General features: G+C 36.7%; 1 protein-coding gene across 3 annotated transcripts in view; it reads right to left on the bottom strand.

Moving 5' to 3' along the window:
* The window catches only part of GABRB1 (gamma-aminobutyric acid type A receptor subunit beta1), a 438,325-nt gene that overhangs the window by 209,797 nt on the left and 206,862 nt on the right, over positions 1-21,666 (bottom strand). The gene's annotated exons all lie outside the window — the stretch shown is intronic.

The raw sequence follows: 21,666 nt of genomic DNA, 5'->3' as shown, positions 1-21,666 counted from the left end.
AAAAAATACATTAAAAAAACTTTTTTTGCAAGTCAGAGAGACTTGAGGCACTGTCGCTTGTGAAAAAAGAAAAAAGCAGACAAGATAATAGAAAAAAATATGCTATCTTTGCTACAGAAATGTTCCCGGTATGTGGTATTAGATGGTAAGCAATTGCCTTAGGGATATTGCTCCTCCTTGCTGGACTAGGAAGGGCCTGGGATATTACAGTGCTTAAAATGAGCTTGGATGGCGAGGTGTCATTTCATATTTTTCTTAAGTCCTCATGCTACTAAAAATCTAGAATAAACAATTAAAATACAAAATCTAAGAGAGAAATAAATTTTTTTCAGGTAAGAAGAATGTTTGCTTGCAAAGAAGCTGCAGAGTTCTTTGAAGCACGGAATTTTTTTTAAAGTGATACAATTATAGATGAGGAATATAGAGGTTGTATCAGCTATCTACTACTTTGTAACAAATTGCTCCAATGTTTAGTGGCCTAAGATAACTATTTTGTTTGTTCACAATCTGTGGCTCAGCAATTTGGGATGTTCTGAGCTCAGTCGTTTTCTAATCGAGTGGCTTGGAATCACTTATGTGGCTGCAGTCAACTTGTGCCTTGACTGTGGCTAGGTGGTCTAAAATGGCCTCACTCACATGTCTTGTGAATGCTAGCTGTCTGCTGGGCTGTGCCTCTTTAACCCAATAACCCTGGCTTCTTCACATGGTGGCAGCATTCCAAGATTCAAGGCCTAATGCACAGATGCGTTTCAACCCCCTGATTGCTTCATATTTACTAATGGCTTATGGTCCAAAGTAAGTCATAGGCCAAAGTCACTATCTACATGGGAGGGGATTACACAAGGATAGGAATACAAGTGAGCAGGACTTTTTGGGGAACTACTACTGTAGCAACGTGCCATAGAGGCACATACAGTTGATCCTCATTATTTGTGGATTCCATATTTGCTAATTTGTCTACTTGTTAAAGTCTATTTGTAGCCCCAAAATAAAAATTCACATTGCTTTTGTGGTCAGCCACTGACATGTGCAGAGCAGATAGAAATGTGAATAGCCTGACACACACATTTCCAGCTGAAGTTGAAGGAGATGGCATTTGCTTTCTTGTTTCAGCTCATACTGTAAACAAATGTACTTTTTGCAGTAATGTATATTTAATGTTATGTTTTTCATATGTTTGTGTTTTCATTGGTAATTTTGCTTTTTAAGATGTCTCCCAAGCATAGGGCTGAAGTACTTTCTAGTGTTCTTAAGGACCAGAAGGCTGTGGTGTCCCTTATGGAGAAAAATGTGATCTAGATAAGCTTTCTTCAAGCATGAGTTATAGTGCTGTTAGCCAAGAGTTCCATGTCAATGAATCAACAGTAAATACTAAGTAAGGCATCTGTAAGTAGAACCATATATAAAACAAGAATATGTATTGGTCTGTTCATGAAAATGTTGTGACCAGATACTCACAGGAAGAGAGATACTCACAAGAAGAGACATGGAGACATTCTCCCTGCAGATTCTCACAGGAAGAGAGATGCAGATACTCACCCTGCATTTTTTCTAAGAGAAATAGTTAAATATTTGCTGATTCAGTGGTTGTGGCACCTTTGAAAGGCATATCTACCATGAATAATGAGAATTAGTTATATATCATTTCCTGTCTAGTATAGTTTTAGAGCAGTATGCCTATATTATTTCCATGAGAAGTAAAGAAAATCATAAGCCACTTCTGTTAAATTAAGGAATAAAGGAAATGATCAAGTGGCAAGCCCAAGGTGAACTGAATTAGTTCAATAACAATTCCATTTGATAAATATTTATTAGGTATCTATATAATTGGGCAAAGCAATGTCACTCGTAGGTGCCTAGAATGGGGATAAAAATGTGAACACTTGATTGTATCCTATAAATGCTCAGTATCTAGTCAAGGAAACAAGGCAATGAGAGATGTGATTTGTGTTAGAGGAGAGATGTTCCTAAAGTATTAAGCACAGCAATAAGAAATACATTTGGCTGGTGAAATCAGTGGAGTCTTCATGGAAAAGATGACATTGAAATGTAGATGGTATTTTGATAAATAGCTATGAGGTAAAATAAAATTTCTTTTGGAAGAATCATGAGCAGATGTTAGATTGCAGAAAGGAGGGAGGAAGTTTGGGACATTTAGGAGGAGAGTGTATCTTGAAGGACTAGCGCAATGTTTACATCAAGGGTGGTAACTGCTGCCACATACAGAGCACTTAATACTACTTTTTAAACTGTGATACAGAGACAACTGATGACTTCTGAGTGGAGATGTGACCTAATAAGAGCAATGCTTTGATCAAAAGTTCTCCTCGGCAGCAGTCTGTTAGATTCAGTTGGAGAGAAGGAACCACAAGAGGGATTGGGAGAGGAGTTAATGCATTATCATGAGAGCAAGATAATAGATAAAAGGGGTGCTGAAACCCAAAAGGAGGGTGATGATCACACAGATACTGGAGAGTTCTAATTCACCGCACTGTGGAGTGAGAGATAGAAGTGTACAGAAATCAAAGATCAACATTCTGAGCTTTTCTGAATAGCAGGCTACCTCCCTCTTCTTTACAACATCCTCTAAATATCAAATATAGAAAAATATACAATATTATCAGTATTTTGAGATAATATAATGAACTCTGAATGCATTGAAGGGGAAAATGATTGAATCACTTACTCTGAAAAGGCTAGTTTTGAATTGTTAAAGAAAAGTTTCTCATGAAATCTGACACTTTTTAAGCTCTCCTCTTAAAATGTAAGATCTATTCATGATCTGTTTTTCCTATTTATTACCCATTTTTAAACTTGGAGATCCTATTATTCTTTATAATTAACGTATTCCAATCCCATCTGTCAGTAACAGCCCCATTAGCCATTTATTTAAGGTAGAAGATAACATAAAATTTGATATCATCTACTTAAAATACTTTATGCCATTTTGAAATTCCTGTATGAATAATTTCAGAGGCATTGTGTCATCCAATATGAATGAAGAATTTGACTGAGCTGGCGTCTAAAGAGGTAGTATTCATTCCTAATCCAAGACCATTCTAGAGTGTTTGAGCATCTGTGCAGTGTGAATAAATTTTTTAAAATGGGTTTATTCCTTGTAAATAAGTTACTATATTGACCTAAATGAATGCCAACAATTAAATTTGTCAGTTTATTAAAAGTCCCAGGGAATAAAAATAAAATTTAACAATTATTCTAAAATACGATTGAGTCTTCTTATTCTTACCCTCATTCATAAAAAAACAGAGAAACTCAATATCTTTTTGCATATGAAAAAGTACTTTAGTTTTTTTATTGACTGAGGGTATATACCATATTTATTTATTCATCTTTTGATTTTTTTCTCCCTCCTCAACCTAGCCTAGTCTTTTGGTCTAGTTGTTGCTCAGTAAATAAATGAATGTCCAGTTATGTTTCCTGAATACTTTAAACACAGAATTGAGTTATTTACATATACACTTTGAGAATTATTATGAGTTTTATAAAATTGCTGGATACAGAATCAACTTATACAAAGCAACAGCAATACTGAATACAACCGATTATAATATAGTAGAGGGAAAAAGACTTCATTTTCAGTAGCAACATAAACCATAAAATATCTAGGACTGAAGCTTATAAAACATACACTACACAGTCATCAGAGACCGGACTATTTTTATTCTGTAATAAATATCACTCATTACTATTGGTGTTCCATCCAGCAGCCATGAAAAAGAGTGAATAAGAGTGTCCCCATTCGTTTTAGGGATCCTTATACAAGTCATATCATGACAATTTTGGTTATATACAATTGAGCAGTACGTATCCCATGGCCATACATATACTACTTGACTGAAGGTGGGGTTACATCCTGACAAACCTATTATAAAATTGAAAAATGTAAGTTGAACCATCATAAGTCAGAGACCAAATACACTTTACTATACGGGAAGCTAAAAAATATGATCTTTACTTAGGCTGTCATATACCTAGCTAGAACTTTGGATTCTATTCCTGAAGAAGAAATGAAGATAGATATTTGGATATTTCTACCAATATCTGCCACAACATTCATTAGCCTTGTACTGTCATGGAGAAATTCTGTTGGCTGCCTGCTTTAGAAACAAAAACGGAGGCTGGGAGGATACTATTATTGATGTGGCTGAACTAGAAGTTGGCATCAATTTGGGAAGAAGAGTTTTTTAATTGATAATAAAAAGATGAGTTTACTTAGTATCATATATTATACTTGAACACTTTTATAACCATATTTTGCATATTATAAATTATTGGTATTTATTTGTTGAAAATACAATTGAAGCTCACATTTCCCATAACATATGGTATTTTTCTAAATCCGAGTTTCTCCACACATTCTCTCATAAGCACTTCAGTCAAGGGGAGTGGAGAAGACCACTCAAAACCCATGTCTGTATCATGACTAGGATACACAGAACAGCACAACTATAATTTGGGCGTTAAGTAGGGAAATATTTCCAAATCAGCAGATCCAGCTACAAAGCCCACTCTGGAGCTGAGAGGTGGAGACTGCAAGGCAATGAGAAGAGAGCTCAGAGGGCTGAGGAATGATTGAGCACAAATCATGTTCACTGCAAACAAAGTGAGTCCCACCACCAGTGGAAAACATTGAGGACTGGTCCAAGACCCGATGAATCAGAGCTTTGAAAAGACATTGAAAGTTCACAGGACCCGAGGCTGGAGTCTTGTTAAGACACTATTTCCACAGGTGGAGAACAGCCTTCTATTATTCTTTATGACTAATGTATTCTACTCTCATCTGTCAATAACAGACAGGCACATTAGCCTTTCATTCATGTAAAGTAAAAGATATTATAGAATATGACATCATCCATTTGGAATAATTTATATTGTTTGGGGCTTGGTGATGAACAGAAAGAAAAAAAAAAGCAGTGAAAATTAAGAGTCTTACCCAATGAGAAGAATCACAAAATAATAAGATATACCAACATCTACTCTAAAGAGCATAATATAGAACTATTGATTTTAGGAACTGTACTTCCTGAAGAGAAAATATAAATGGTTTCAGATATGAAATTTTGTTGAACTGCACAAGTCACTACATAAATCTGTTATTATTGGCCGCACAAAATAAAAGACAGTTTACAATGAACAGAAGATGGCAATCAAAGCTAATATAAGAAAATAGAAATGAGAATCAGGATGTCAGCTGATAAATGTTCTCCAAAACCTACCATGAAGTGGAGAAAAACAGAAAGAAAACTCCCCAGCTGGAGTTAAATACCACTAAAGATTTCCAGACATCAAACACAGTTAGAATTACAAATTAAAAATTTAGAACATAAATTGAGAGGGAGGAAAAAAAGAGAAAGAAAGGAGGAGAGGGAAGGTGAAGAGAAAGAGCTGAGTGTGAGAGGCATACAGAGAGAGAGAGAAAACAAATGTGAAAATATTAATTAATTTTCTTGCACTGAACTTTGAATTTTTTCTATGGATTTGAAATTTGTCAGGAAATTTAAAATACACAGACACAGAAAACCTTTAACGTATGCTTTGTGTCAACTACTGTCCACTGAGCTGGGGCGACAGCAGTTGAGCGGGCTTCCTAGAGCTAAACAAACCAATGAGGAGATATACATATAAACAATAAATTAAGCATACAAAATCACATTTACTGATTATGGTAAAGGCTATGCAGGCAAATGTAAGATCTGGAGAAAGAGTATAAGGACCATGGGAGTGGATATCTAATTTATATTGAGAAGTGATATATTCCAGAAGTGATATTTGAGATAAGACCTATAAGGTGAGTGTAAGCAGCAAATAATGAGGAGAAAATAATTCCAGGCAGAAGAAATGGCATCCATGTATGTCATGCATTAGGAAAACGGCTGAAGCAGGGTTTCATCCATGCTATCAGTGTTGTTTTGTTTTATCCTTGACCTCTGCGACTTCCACTTATGTTTACACTGAAGTCTTTTGCCACTGCAGGTTCAGTCTAGGGAGGGGAATGTTGGGGGATATTGGTGGCAGGGTTGGGGATAGACTTTCAGTTTCATTTTTATACTTATTTATTCTTAGATTTTAAGGAATTTATCTTTTATTGGAATAATTAAAAGATAAATGTAGTCTTATGGAAAGAAGGGGGCTGGTTGTCTTCTTTTTTTTGTTTTTGAGGCAGTGTGTCACTCTGTCACTCAGGCTGGAGTGCAATGACATGATCTTGCCTCATTGCAACCTCTACCTACCAGGCTCAGACGATGCTGGAGCCTCAGGCTCCCTAGTAGCTGGGACTACAGGCACGAGCCACCATGCCTGCACATTTTTAATTTGTATTTTTAGTAGACACGGTTTCACCATGTTGGCCAGGCTGGTCTCTAACTCCTGACCTCAGGTGACCCAAAGGCTTCAGCCTCCCAAATTTCGGAGATTACAGGCCTGAACCACCACACCCAGCCCTGAGGCTGGCTGTCTTCTATGTCTCACAGACTGTTTCTTAGCATTCTTCTCCTCCCTTGCTCTGCCCCGGGAGACTGAATTTCATGGATGTTGTTAGTGGCCTCCCACGGTGTTGCCCTCTGACTACTGGTTGAGTCTGGCCAATGAAAGACCCAGGCAAGAGATCAGAGGTGGAGGAGCATGAGGAGAGGGTACTTATTTTTCCAGATCTCTCCTCGGAGGATCTACACAGTTGGCTGTGTTGCTTTATATTAAAAGTCCACATACCAGGTGCCTTTTCTGTACAGCTCTCTCTGGGTTCTGATAACTCTTCCATTCCCTTGGCCATTCAGGCTGTGGTAGGCTGAATAGTAATCCCTAAAGATATTCATGTCATAATTCTCAGATCCTGTGAATGTTACCTTATATAGAAAAAGGGACTTTGTAGATGGGTTTAGGTTAAAGATCTTGGGATGAGATTATCCTGGATCATCTGTCTGGGTCATAAATATAATCACAAGGGTCTTTCTAAGATGGGGACAAGACAGTCAAAAACAGACTGGAATCAGGCAAAAAAAGGTGATGTGACGTGAGGACATGAACTAAGGAATGAGGACAACCTCTGGAAGCCAGAAAAAGCAAGGGCACAGATTTCCCCCTAAAGCTTCCAGAAGGAACTCCCTCCTGTGGATACCTTGATGTTAGCACAGTGAAACTGGTTTCAGACTTCTGACTTCCAGAGCTGTGTGGTGAGAAATGTGTGTTATTTAAACCACAACATTTGTGGTAATTTGTCACAGAGGCAATAGGACACTAATATACAAGCCTAGGGCAGTAACTACTCTGCTCAGGGTAGCACACCATACCCTGTCAGTCATTCTGAATCTTGTCCATACTTTATAAGTAGTTGCTATATTAAACTTTCCTCAATTACCTAGTTAGAGTAAGTCATCTGTCTTCTGACAGAAACATCTATGAGTTTCTGTTTCATCATTTTTAAAGTGAGTATTGTAAGTAATAATACCTAATGTATAAGATAGCGGTGAAGGCAAATGAATTAATGGAGTAAGCACACTTCTGTTAAGTTGTAAAGATCTCTTAGTTGAAAATGTTTTTCTTGCTTCAAACTACTGGGCTCTACTCACTAGGAGACCCTCCCGGAATGAACAGTTAAGCTACAGTGAATAGATAAGGGTGTCATAAACTCATATTATTAGGCTCAGGTCCAAGTCACCAAAACAGATTATGATTAAGACTCATACAAAAAATATAAAGAAGAAGCGGGTTCTGGTAACGTGGGAAAGAATTAGTGCCCAAGCATAGACATGTCAGCTGGTTAATTAATGCTTTAAAAATAAGGGCCTATTATGTGTCAAAGAAGCTCAGCGCTCTGCCTCCAAGGAATAGAACTCTTGGCTCTTTGCTGCATATCTCTGGGCTTCTTTCAGAATATCTTTGTTTTCTTTTCTGTTCCTAATTTCTACTTGTCACCTCCTCACAGAAGTCATCCGTGATCTACAGGCTGAGTTAGGTATATCCCTAGTGTTACCATAGTCCCTGTGGTTGTCTCTTCGCTAATAAAATATATTTACTTGTGTGTCTTCCACAGAGTTCTTTCAGGACAAAACTATGACCATTATTTCTATGTCCTTAACTGGCACACTGTCTGGTTCATAGGAGTCTCCACAAATAGTTAATAAAGGCATTTTGATTGATTGATTTAATAATATACAGACACCTAAGTTAAATCTACATAGTTACTATACAAAGACATCAATACTCCAAGTATTAAATTTTATTTATTCAGAAATTGCTAAAATTAATAGTCTCTAATAGTGTTTAGTATCCCTATTCAAGATTTTAGAACAAAAATAATGCAGGGGAAATGCCACAATGTAAAAATAGTTACCTTAAATGGAACAGCCAGACTTCAGAATCAAACACAAATGCTCATATGAAATTGAAAATCTGTAGATCCCTGAGAGACTTCCCTTCCGCTGTCTAAATTTAATGTGGATAATTTATCATTCTATAAATACATTTCAGCTACAGTTCATTCACATGCTTTGCAGCCTCTGTGTGCATTTCAGCTCTTGGCATTAGTGAGTATATAAGCTATAAAATTAAAAAACTTATACAGATTTCTATTGCAATTGAGTGGGTCAAAAACCTGGGGCGCCTATTATTTAATATACATTATTTCTTAGAAAAGAGTTTTACTGGATCCTACCATTAATAGATATTCTTTTATAAGCTCTGCATTCCTCTCTTCCTGATGTATTTTTAATGACACATCAACTGAGTCATGGTTCAAGTGGGTAAAGAAAACAAGGAGCACTTTGGAAATAGAATGAGTAGAGAACCAGGCCTTTAATATATTTCTGTCATCCTGCCGGCAGGAAATGATGCTTATTTTGAAATACAATGCCTAGCTCATCTTTAATAAGACTAAAACTTTTGGAGAGTGGTTACACAACCAGGAGGGGAGGGGCACAACAAAGGCTACAAAGGGTATGAGGAAAACATATACGCCCATCTCTACACAGGCAGACTGGCCCACTGGATATCTTACTAGTCACAAACTCTACATTTTTTTTTTAACTGAAGTGCCCTGTTATAATCATTAAATAATTTATTTTATTTATTGGCTTCTTTCTATGCCATTCATACACTGATGTATTTTTTTCAGTTCACTGATTCATTTAGCAAGCTTCTTTTGTACATCTTTTTGATAGAACAGGCACTCTGGTTAAAGTGAGAAGGTAAATGGCACATGATCTCCGCCACCGTGAAGTTCATTGCTTACTAGGGGAGACTGAAAAATATACTAAAAATTGCACAATGTTCAACACCCGCCTATGAGTGAGAATATGCGGTGATTTCCGTTCTTGTGTCAGTTTGCTGAGAATGATGGTTTCCAGATTCATCCATGACAATGAGAACGCATGGCCACAGGGAGGGGAGCATCACAAACTGGGGTCTGTTGTGGAGGACTAGGGGAGGGACAGTGCATGGTAAGGAGGTTGGGGTGGGATAACATGGGGAGAAATGCTAGATATAGGTGACGGGGATGGAGGCAGCAAACCACATTGCCGTGTATGTACCTATGTAACAATTCCACATGATCTGCACATGTACCCCAGAATCTAAAGTATAATAAAATATATATATATATGTATATAATTGCACAATGTAATGAATGCTATGAGAGTGTTATGGTAGTTCCATGGTATAGAAGTAGTATAACAAAAAGGGAGTGTCAGAGGATCTGATTTACTCAGAAACAACAATGGATTACTGAATAATTTGGAATACAGAATCAAATTTGAGTCTAAACTTATAAAATATAAAATTAGATTTAATAGTTCTGGAATTTTTCTCTGTTTAGTGAAAAGAGAACAGCTGAAGCTATGAGATTCTGAAGTATCCAGGAACATCTCAGTGAAAGGGGGACATGGAAAGGCCTGAGAATAATCGAATCATAATGCTGTCAAGGCTCAGATATAGTGGTCAGCCCTGTCTGGGATCTGAAATGATGTTTGAGCAGCTAAAGGGAAAGGCAGGCAAATTTGAGCAATTCTTTCCTCAGCTTAGTGCAGTCACATCCACAGAGAAACTAGGTTTTAATACCAAGTCAGTTCCTACGCTTTCGAATCAGTGTTACACTTTACAATACTGATAGTACAACACTGATACAAAAGCTTAGGAATATATAGCTTTTAACACTGATAGTACCAAGTCAGTTTTAATATCAAGTCAATTCCTGTTAGAAAGTATAACACTGATAGTACCAAATGCTAACGAATATATGGCTTTTAACACTGATAGTACCAAGAGCTTAGCAAAGTAGTTGGTCTTAGGCCCTTAGGTCATGTCCGTTTTCTGTGAATGGACCCAACTATAGGGTAGAAATGAAAATGCCATAAGAATATAAATTATGACCAGCAGGAAAAGAGTCAGAAGCAAACCAAAGTAATCCTGGGACTATGCCAGTGTCAGCAATCGCTAGAATACCACATCAGCCTCTCCATGAAGATCCTTTCGCAACTATTAGTGTCCACCAAACCTCAGAAAAATCCATTTTTTTTTTGTTTTTGGCAGCTTTTACAAAATATAATTCACATACCATGCAACCCACCCATTTGAAGTACACAATTCAATGATTTTTGGTATATTATATTACTATTTTTTTAAATTGTGGTTAAATGTGTGTAACTTTAAATTTGATATTTGAGGCATTTTAAAGAATAAAATTCAGTGACATTATTTACATCCACAATGTTATATAACCATCACTACTATCTATTTCCAAAAGTTTTTAACCATTCCAAACAAAAACTCTGTACCTATTAAGCATTAACTTCTCATTCCCCATCTGGTAATCTGTTAACCTCAAATCTACCTCCTGTCTCAATGAATTTGCTTAATCCAACTATAGAGTATAATTGGAATTGTACATTATTCTTTTGTGTCTGGTTTGTTTTACTTAGGATTATGTTTTAAAGGTTCATTCATGCTGTTGTATATATAAGAACTTCATTCCTTCTTATGGATGAATAATATGTCATCGTATACACACACACACACACACACACACACACACACCCCTCATTGTGTATCCACTTATCTCTCAATAGATACTTGGGTTATTTCCACCTTTTGGCTGTTGACTAATACTGCTACGAGCACTAGGTTACAGTTAGAAAAATCTTTTTTTTTTTTGACATTAGTCAATTGCTTTAAGTAAATCCATGGATTTACATACCAGGAGTTACGTAATTTTTCCTAAGGTCACTGAAGCAGTCATCGGCAGTAATAACATCCAAAGACTACATCCCACCTGCAGTCTATTTTCTAAAACTTACTGGCTTTTCTAGATCAAATGTATGCTCTGACTTTGCCTAGGTTAACTTTGGGCTGAAATTAGTTGGAGTTCCATGCCATGCTACAGAAGCGGGACAGAATGGAAATCTACATAAATGTAATTGAGTAGCTAGCTGTATAGATGAAGAGAAGGCATTTATAAACATGGGTGAATAATTGGCTTCTGTGACTGCTTTCATAATAATCTGTAAAAACACTGCATGTTTGACATCATTAGATCAAAACATCAGCATAATACTTTTAATATTTGAAATATCTAGATTTTGTAAAACAAAGGGTGACCATTGGCTAATTCCTAGCCAGTTGCATACAGAGCCTAAAGGGGTTAAGAGTATGAGAATTGTGGAAGTTAAATCTGGTTGTATAATACTTTCCTGAAAACTAATTTTAATAGAGAAGTCAGTTCTGATTCATTCACTTTTTCTGACAGTTGTAACATGAAGAACATTGTGGCAAACGTAAATAACAGGGACTAGCTTTGGAAACACCATTATCTCTGTGTAGTTTTCTGATCACCTAAGCAGAGTTCACATACTAATAGGTAAACAAGACCAGAAGTTGGCATTTTAAAGAAAAGACAAACAGAGAGTAGGTCAAGTTAGATGTAATGTTACATTAACATCAAGGTAATGAATTGACTATGGAGACAAATGAGTGAAGCTTATATGAGATTTGTGCAAATTGTGCCATGATACTATGAGTTAAATGTCCTGTTAAATCATTGAACACACTAATATATTCTAATAGTCTCTTTATAAAAACCTGTTCTTTCCTTCCCTGTCAAGAAAGACTTAGGTTTGAAGTCATCTTCAAGTACTATAGATTGCTGCAAAGAAAAAAAATCAACTAATAGAAGATAAAATGTCATAATCACTCAAGTCTGTCAGGTTTCTGAATAGGATTTTAAATTCAGAAACTTTTTTTTCTGGTGTAACCTGATACACACACACACACACACACACACACACACACATACATATTGCACATATATGTTATAATTCAGTAAACTTTTAATATATTCTATTTATTAGAGAACAAATTACATTCTCTAGCTGTACAAAAATGTGGACCATTTGGTCCTGTATTTATATCTTTGGCTGTGTTTTTGATTTGGAGTTAGACTGTGTGGATCATAGCCTTGACTTCTCTTAAGTACTGTGACTTTGGATAAGTTATCTCCATCCTTTGGGTTACTTAGTAAGATGAAAAAAATATTAAAACCTAGATCTTTAGTGTTCTGAAGATTAAATGAAGTAATGATCACGGCTTTATACATAGTAAGCAACAAAACAATATTGGCTATTATATTTATTTTTCAATGATATATTCATTATGCTTCAAAAAAGATTAAATGAATGCATCTCTAGATATTTTACTGGCCGTTTTCTGGAGACACAGTTGCAAAAGATGTACAGAATTAGATACACCTTTGAAAGAGGTGTGAGATCATTGTATATTTAAAGAGATCAAATGCCATCCAGCTTCCATGTAGAGAAATCCATTTCTACCCTTGGCATTCTTTACTAGGATTATTTATAGACCGTGAGAGGATTTAGAGCTTCCATGAATTTTAAAACAAACAAAGAATAAAAACTTAACACCAAGCATTTTAACCTCCATTTTCTTGCCCCCAACAGATTAACTAATCATTCTTTCATAACGATGTTTTTCCACCAGTGTGTCTGAATAAAAAAGAATAAAAAGTCCCATCTTGGAAAAGGAAAGCCCAAAACCTTCAGGTCAATTCATGGTTTTAAGATATTCAGTGTTTTGTTTTGTTTTGTTTTGTTATGTTATTTATTTGGTAAATCCTGTGACCCTATGGCTCAAATGGGAAGTGTCTTATTAAGAAAATCTCTGTGGTTCTTTTATAGTTAAGCCTGTAAGGTCTTAGCTAACTGTGGGAATATACTTTGTACTAGTCTTTTTAAGAATTTACAGATAAGTTGAACAAAAATATTTGAGAATGGTAAAGGTAGCTCTGAATAAATTAGTAAAAGCACTCCTCTCCCCAAAATACCTTATTTAGCAAAATTTTCTTAAAATGGGTTCTGTTCAATGCTACACAAAGATATTCCCTTCCCTTCCATTACTCTTTCCTGACTCAGTAGTGCAGAGCTCAAAGAGAAATAAGGAGATTGGTGATAATTAACAAAGCAAAATGTTAGCCTTCGTAATAGATTATAGTTGTTGAACTAAACTTCAACAAGGGAATACAGTACCAAAATCTAAGAGCATGACCTACAGAACCATCCCTACAAGGTATTTTATAGAATTTCAGAATATACATTCACATAAACCTTAAACTGAATTGCTTTTAAATTTTTGGTAAAGTCAAGATATATTCAAGTTTTTGCTTTGGACAAAACCAATTTAAAGGACATAAAGTCAATAAAAAATGAAGACTTAGACATCAAAGATGTCCCATAATCCTCACAAGAAGGATATTTTATTAAATGACATTAACCAAATCCAAATATGTGACTTAATCATATTTTTTTTTGAGCTGAATATATCCTACAAAACTGGGAAATAGGCAACTTTTATCGTCTCTGTTACATTTTATCTTTATTCCGTAAATATATTAGCTCCTTCTTCCTATAAAAACCATTCTTTTATAGGAAAACTGATTCTTTTGAATCAGTCCATGTAAATTTGCCTTTCTCAGGAGTATTTGGAGGTTAAGCTTTGGAATTAGAAGTAGAACCTATTACTGTTGCCACGTGGATTTCATATGCCAACAACCCAGTAAGATTGGCTCTGTGTGCCTCTATGCATGTACACAGGTATATCTATGTGTATGTGAAGTGGTGAGTGTAGGCAATGCACAGAAGCTCCCCTGAAGCCGCAACAGGTAGTCATTTACTTCACTTATGTGTGATTTATCAACAGATTAAACCCCAAGATGTGCCAAGAGAGTTGTGTTTGGTTAGATGAACAATTTTCTTGATGGGTATTATATTAGTTTGTTTTCACACTGCTGATAAAGACAAACCCAAGACTAGGCAATTTAAGAAGGAAAGAGGTTGAATGGAGAACTCAGAGTTCCACGTGGCTGGGGAAGCCTCAGTATCATGGCAGTAGGCAAGGAGGAATAAGTCACATCTTACTTGGATGGTGGCAGTCAGAGAGAGAGCTTGTGCAGGCAAATTCCTACTTTTTAAGACCATCAGATCACATGCGACCCATTCACTATTATAAGAACAGGACAGGAAAGACCCACTCCCATAATTCAGTCACCTTCCATTGGGTTCCCCCACAAGATGAGATTTCGGTGGGAACACAGAGCCAAGCCATATCAGGTATGTTTGGGGACTTCTCGGGAGAGCAGAGTGAGAAGAAGAATTAGGTGGCCTCTCAAGATCCCTTCTAATCAGGGTATAATTACCCAAACCTAATTTCAGGATATTTGACTAATAGTCTAAGATGCGAGTATCATTGTGACTTTGTGGCCCTGCATATGTTAAAACATTTGTCCAATTAGTACTGTTTGCCACCATATTCCCTGCCTGTGCTTCTGATTTTGATCTTCATATACAGAGAAATTGCAGTTTGGACAGAAATGCCAGAGCACACATGTGCCAGGCATGTAACCACAGAACCATACCCAATGTGATAGAACACTAATCACGTAAGCAGTTCCAGATAATTTAATCACCTCACCAAAAGATCATAATGATTTACCACTTAAATTCAGATGCTTCCACCTTTTTTAAACATCAGGGCCAAATTCAATTTTCTATTTCTCAGCCTTTATCTTCTGTAACTATAGTTTCATAGGGGGAGAGTGCAAAGCATGGAGAAATTATTGAGCTGGTTTTAGCCCGACTGTTTTGTTTTTTATTTTTCAGACCAATCTAAGGTCCTCTAAGGATTTTGCTTTCATTTTCTCAACTCCAGAAGGAGCAAATGGAAAATGCTCAGAGCAGCATGGGAGTTGTTCCAAGAGCAGGGCTGTGAACATACATTTGTCCTGCTCAGGAGTGAGGTTTCGCCTCCACCTACTCACTGAGGGGGCAGCTGTGATGTCTCGATGGGATGAGAGAAAAATCAATATGCATGGCAATCTGGTGTTGTGCCCATGGGACCATTGAGGGAAGATATGCTGCGTGCCATCCCTGTGTCACAAATCAGGGTTGCCACCAGCAACCAGGACACCTCTGTGTTGAAACAATTACTGAAAAGAAGGAGTGGAGTGATGGTTGTAACAGCAGAAAGAGGCACTTCCATCCTCTTTATGTCTCCCTGTCTTCACTTGCCTCAAAAATTCCTACTCATCCTACTGCCCCTTCTCTATCATTCGTCGTATGATATGTCTGGGTATTCGGCAAAGAAGTGGATTTTTGGGTGGAGAACCTCATTTTCTGCCTGACATAAAAAGACATAATGGACTCTCGTGCTCTGATAAGTCATATTTAGGTAGCAGCAGTTAATGGTATTTGACTGATGAATGTGAAACATCACAATGGCTTTACACATTGAGCAACTCCTTACAAGATGGAAACACAAACATTGTTTATTGAAGTGAAAGGGCAACAGATGAACATTTACAGTCATTGAATGCCCTAAAGTGGAGGAGCAGAGAAATAATTTTTCCTTATGTAGAAGTGCCTGGTATTGCTTATCCCAGGCAAAGTGACTGATGTGTCTTTGACACTTTCTTAAGTTACATTGACCACAGAGGAGTGACTGTGTGCAGATATACTTAAATGCCTACAGGGCTAGGACTTTTCTTCAGAAAAGCCTACTTAGAGGGTATCCACATGGGAGGTGGAATCTTTATTTTTTTTCTGTTCCAAGCCTTGCTGTTCAAACCTTTGCCCACCTCATAGACTAATGGCATTGTGTCCCTTTAGGACATGAATGGGCACAGCATAACAGCTGTCCTCTGGGGCCTTTACTTTATATTATGGGCTGATAAACACTGTGACACCTGACAAGGAAGCCAGTGTCTGCTTCTCGGGTGGTCAATTCAAAAGAACTGGCATTGATAGAGTGCTGAGACCTTCTGAGAGATCTGGATTTTCCCATTACTGGGAAATAATTATTATTTACATTGATTAAGAAGATATGCAATGTGTAAACCATTCTTTAGAAATTAATAATTAATTTCCCCACAAAGGAAATGAATTATTTGAGATAGTCATGCCAACTCTGTGCTTGTTTCTTTTCATTAACTGTTCTCAGGATGTATTTCAATTGTCCTCTGGCTCTGTGGGAACCAGTTGATGACTAAAAGAGATTATATACTGTAAAACTCAAAGTGGGTTATTTACATACAAGGGATCTCAAAACTTATGGTTTCCTACCAATAGAAGGTGTTCAACAAATGCTTATTATATGAATGAAGGTTGTGCCAAATTCTTCACCATTGTATTAGTCCATTTTCAGACTGCCATAAATAGCTATCTGAGACTGGGTAATTTATAAAGGAAAGATGTCAGTCTGAAGCAAACAGCTCAGCATGGCTGGAGAGGCCTCAGGCAACTTACAATCATGGCAGAAGGTGAAGGAGAAGCAAGGTGCCTTCTTCACAAGGCGGCAGGATAGAGAAGTGCTGAACAGAGGGGGAAGAGCTCCTTATAAAACCATTAGATCTCATGAGAACGAACTCACCATCATGAGAACAGCCTGGGGGAAACTGCCCCCGTGATGCAATTACCTCCACCTGATCTCTTCTTTAACACTTGGGGATTATGGAAACTATAGGGATTACAATTCAAGATGAGATTTGGGAGGGTACATAAAGCCTAATCACATCAACCACCTAGTTTTAAGTTACTGTGGTAAGGATGGAGAGACTAGACAGAGCATTTCCTGTGGGAAAAGGACAGGGTAGGGGAATCCATGTCCATTCCTAAAGGCTACAACAGTGTTTTTTTAATATCAATTGATTTAAAAGTGAAGCAGCATGTGCCTATATTTGTCTGAAAGATTGGAAGAGACAGGACAGACATCTTATTACATGCTAGTAAAAATAAGGATATGTGCTATTTTGATTGACATTGTTCCTCTATGATCTATAACAAATAGAGTTATATCTAGACTATCTTTGTTTTTCACAATTTTTTATTATTAAATATCTCATATATTTAAAAATATTTATAATAAATAATACATGTTTAAGCATAATAATAAAATGTATGTACCCAACCACCATCCAGATTAACAAATAGCACCTTTCCCATACTGCTGTATCTGCCTGTGTGAAAACAATGGCATTTCCATTGTCTTTTCATGAAAGGTAACCACAAGCATGGGTATGCTGTATACAATTTTCCTTACCAGTCCATTATCTAGGAAAGAATGACAAAGAATAAATAGCCTTTCACTAGTTACAGAATAAAAAGTGATGATTTTTCAGTTTGGAAAGACAGTTGGTCCAGGTGGATATGCCATAAAATGTAGACATGTAATAGAAGTGAGTGCCCCAAAGCTGAGTTAGCTTTAATTCTTCTAACAGATAAAGTATAGCTGCGACTTTTTTCTTTTGCAGATAAAGTTTCTCTTTGAACTTGGGCAACTTATTCAAAATTTTTGTAAAGACTGTTGTGTATATTCCCTTCAAAAATTAGAATAATATAATATGAAAGATGGTCTCCCTTATTCCTCAATAATTATTTGTATCCTTATACAAGTTTGGGTATTTTCATTTTCACAAGATTTAACATATTTTAAAAATATTGCATGGTTCAGGGAGGGTACATTCAGATGTATTTTATGAAACATGGATAGCTATCCAATTTATTTAAGGTAAGAAAAATGTTTCTCCAATTAAATATTAGTGATCTATGCTTGTTGAAATATGGCATGTTAAATTTTGTGATCTTTTATCTCATAAGACTGGCTGATGGCTACTCTAGCTAGATAATATATTATTAACAACTCTGGCTGCTTAAAATACAAGGAATAGGGAGATATTAATTATGTACATTGTATTATACAAATGAGTAGTGTTAAATCAAAGTCCTAGAGCTGACTTTCTTAAGATGTAGTTAACATTAGATAACATGAGCTAAAGTAATGTCATATGCAGATATTTTAAGGTAGCACATATTTATTGAACAACTATTTGTTTCCAGGCCTTGTGCAAAGCTCTAGGGATTTAAATACCTAGAAAGAGCTTTTAAATTCAAGTGTGATGCCTTTATTATTAATGGTATCATCCAAAAGTCACTTCCACAATATAAGGTACATAAATACAAAACTGTCTTTTGGTTTTGGGGTTATAATAGTTACAGATAGAAAGCGTGAAAGGTAACTCAGTCACACTTTGCCATACAGTGTTTGATGCCTTTATTAAAAAACAAAAACAGAAAACAAAAACTAAATGCCTTAAATGATAAGCCCTTCTTTAATGAGACTCCAGACTCTTCTGCAAATTCATGTAGATGATCCTTCCAATGTCCTGGCCTCTCAGCATCTGGACCTTGTCATCTTCCCTACCTCAACCACTCATAACTAGGATCATACTCTTGACTGTGATTATCAATAAGTGCATTTCTAACGCAAACATACCACACCCCATGTGCCTTATACTGTTTCAGTTTGTTCCTTCTGGTGCCTTTCGACCCCTGCAGGACCAACAATTGATTGGTCCTGCCAGCTTCTCTTCTGTCTTGTCTCATACATGTTCTCACTTCCTTCTGTGCCCAGCTTAAATTCTATGCCCAGACATTATGAGCACTCCTTCACATGCATTGCCAACTCTCTTACCAGTCTCTTTATTTTTTGAATTACTTTGGCTAGAGAATATAACCCTGGTTAATCAGTATATCTCCCTATTCCATATTTACATCCATGTAGCCAAAAGTAGCTGGAGAAAAACAATAACAATGTGGACTGATCTTACTTTAAATCCATGATTACAAAATGGGCCAGATTATATTGACTGACAATCATTTTTTCCTCTCTCTAGACTAGGCACCATCCCTGTCTTCTGGATGACTCTTTTATCTCATTCTTCCAAAACTGAACACCAACTTTAACTCTTAGCTGATGATCTACAAAATATTCACCTAGGAAATAGAATACATTAAAAGAGAACTTGAACATGCTCCCAGACCACATACACCTACCCATCTGCTTCTGTCCCATGCCCTTCACCTTGTTGCCTAACTACAGATGAACCATGGATGTTAGCTATCTGAGATAGTCCTTGTGCTTATGTGGTGGATCACAGTCCCCCTTACATAAAACGAGGGTCCAACTCCTTTCTTTCTCTTACATCATTGGCATTTCCCTCAGTACTAGACTATTGCCATCTGCAAACAAACATCTATCATCAGTGTTCCTTTTCCTTTGTTTCTCCTGCACATGTATGTTCAGCCAATATACAAAATACTTTTGCTTAATTATCTTGTTTAATACATAACCTTTCCAATAGAATATAAGTTCCACAACGGCAGGGATTTTTAACTATTTGAAGGCTGTAAAACAGTGCCTGGCACATAATATATCCTCAGTACATTTGCTGAATGAATAAATAAAAAACATGATTCAAATAGTGCTTTCCACGAGACAGGCACATGCTAAATAAATCTGCAGCATTTTCTCAGTCAGTCCACACATCAATGCTACAAAGTAGGTATTTGAATGCTCATTTTACGAATGAACAAACTTAGGAGAAAGAAAGAAAAATTAACTTCATTTTTCCAAGAACAAGGTCAAACTGAAATTTATAACCAGCACTAATTCCAAAAAAAATTTCATCATCTACATTTCAGATAATGAACCATATTATTCATTGGTGTTAACATAAGCATCTTTCAATAAGCAAACCTTATGACTGACTAATATACCATTGCCTGATGGCGAGTGTCATGTCTTTTCTGGTCACCCTCATTCCTCTTTGACAATCCTGAAATCTGGAAAATAAGCTTCTAGGGTCCATATAATTCCAATTTCCACCTACTAATTTTCTGTGGCTTCTGTAATAAATTATCAAAAATTGGGTGACTTAAAACAGCACAACTTTACCTTACATTTCTGGAGGTTAGAAGTCTGAAACTGAGTTTTATGGGGCTAAAACCAAAGTGTTGTTAGGGATGTGTTCCTTCTCAAGGTCTGCTTCCTTGTCTTTTCCAACTTCTAGAGGCTTCTGACCTTCCTTGGCTGGGGATCACCTTTGATATTCAAAGCCAAAATAGTGGATTGAGACTTTTTCATGGTGTATCACTCTCCTGTCCCTCTCTTATAAGGACCATTGTGATTACACTGAGCCCACTGTATAATCCAGAATAATCTCCCCATTTCAATATCAAATTAACTTAATCAAATCTGCAAATTTTATTATCCATGTAAAATAACATATTCACAGGTTCTGGGAATTAAAATATTGATGTCTTTGGAATTAAAATATTGATGTCCAACCACAGTTGGACCTCTGGCTCCCAAAGATTCATGTCCCTCCCAAAAGCAAAATACATTCACCTCATCTCAAGGTCTCCAAAAGTCCCAACCCATTTTGGTATTGGGAAATACAAATCCAAAACCATTTCTAGATCTCATCAGCTCAAAAGTTTATAATCTAATCATGGAAATCAGACATGCATAAGACTGTGGGTATAATCTGTCTGGGGTAAAAGCTCTACGTATGGACCTATGAATCTGAAACATGAGTTATCTGCTCCCAAAACATAATGGTGGAGCATGTATCAGATAAACTTTATTGGTATTACAATTCAAAAAGGAAGAGATTGAAGGAAACAAGGAGTCACTGTCCCTAAGAAACAGAGAAGTCCGAGTATACTGGGCAAACTCCATTAGTTTTTATTGCCTTAGATTCATCCTTGGTGGCTCCAGGCTCCATCCTGTGCACCCAAGCCTCCCTGCTCAGAGTCAACCCTGCTTCTTTCTTTTTGTCCTCTATCTGTCTCTTTCGGTGCAAGCCAGCAGTGTTGTTGCTGGCATAAAATTCTTAAAAACCATGTAGGTCTCTTGCATATTTCATAAGAATTTACTCTGTTAGACAAGGGACTGCTACACAAATCTTTCCTGAAAAATCTCATCTCTATTTATGACTTCTGCTAAGATAGCTAAGGTGATCCATGAGTCATACATGTAATATGCTCAAAAAGGCCTGTGTGTGAATAAATAATCTAACATTTTGGTTGTCAGAGGCACTGGCAAAAGGTTGTCCAGCCACACCCTTGGCTTTCCCACTTTCCTGACAGTTAATCTCCTAATTTTGCTTATTTTGTAATTTGAGTAAGCTGAGAGTTTTTAAAATCATCAAGTCCTGTTTCCTTTTTGCTGAATGTTTTTCCTTCAATTTGTCTCTTTCTTCTCACATTTTACTATAAGCAGCAAGGAGAAACCAGGCCCCACCACCAACACTTA

The sequence above is a fragment of the Aotus nancymaae genome, unplaced genomic scaffold, assembly GCF_030222135.1.
Source record: "Aotus nancymaae isolate 86718 unplaced genomic scaffold, 86718_ANA_hifiasm-v0.15.2.pri h1tg000006l, whole genome shotgun sequence".
In the NCBI taxonomy this organism is placed as follows: domain Eukaryota; kingdom Metazoa; phylum Chordata; class Mammalia; order Primates; family Aotidae; genus Aotus; species Aotus nancymaae.
Note: the sequence above shows the minus strand (reverse complement) of the source record. Positions and strands in the feature narration are given on the sequence as shown.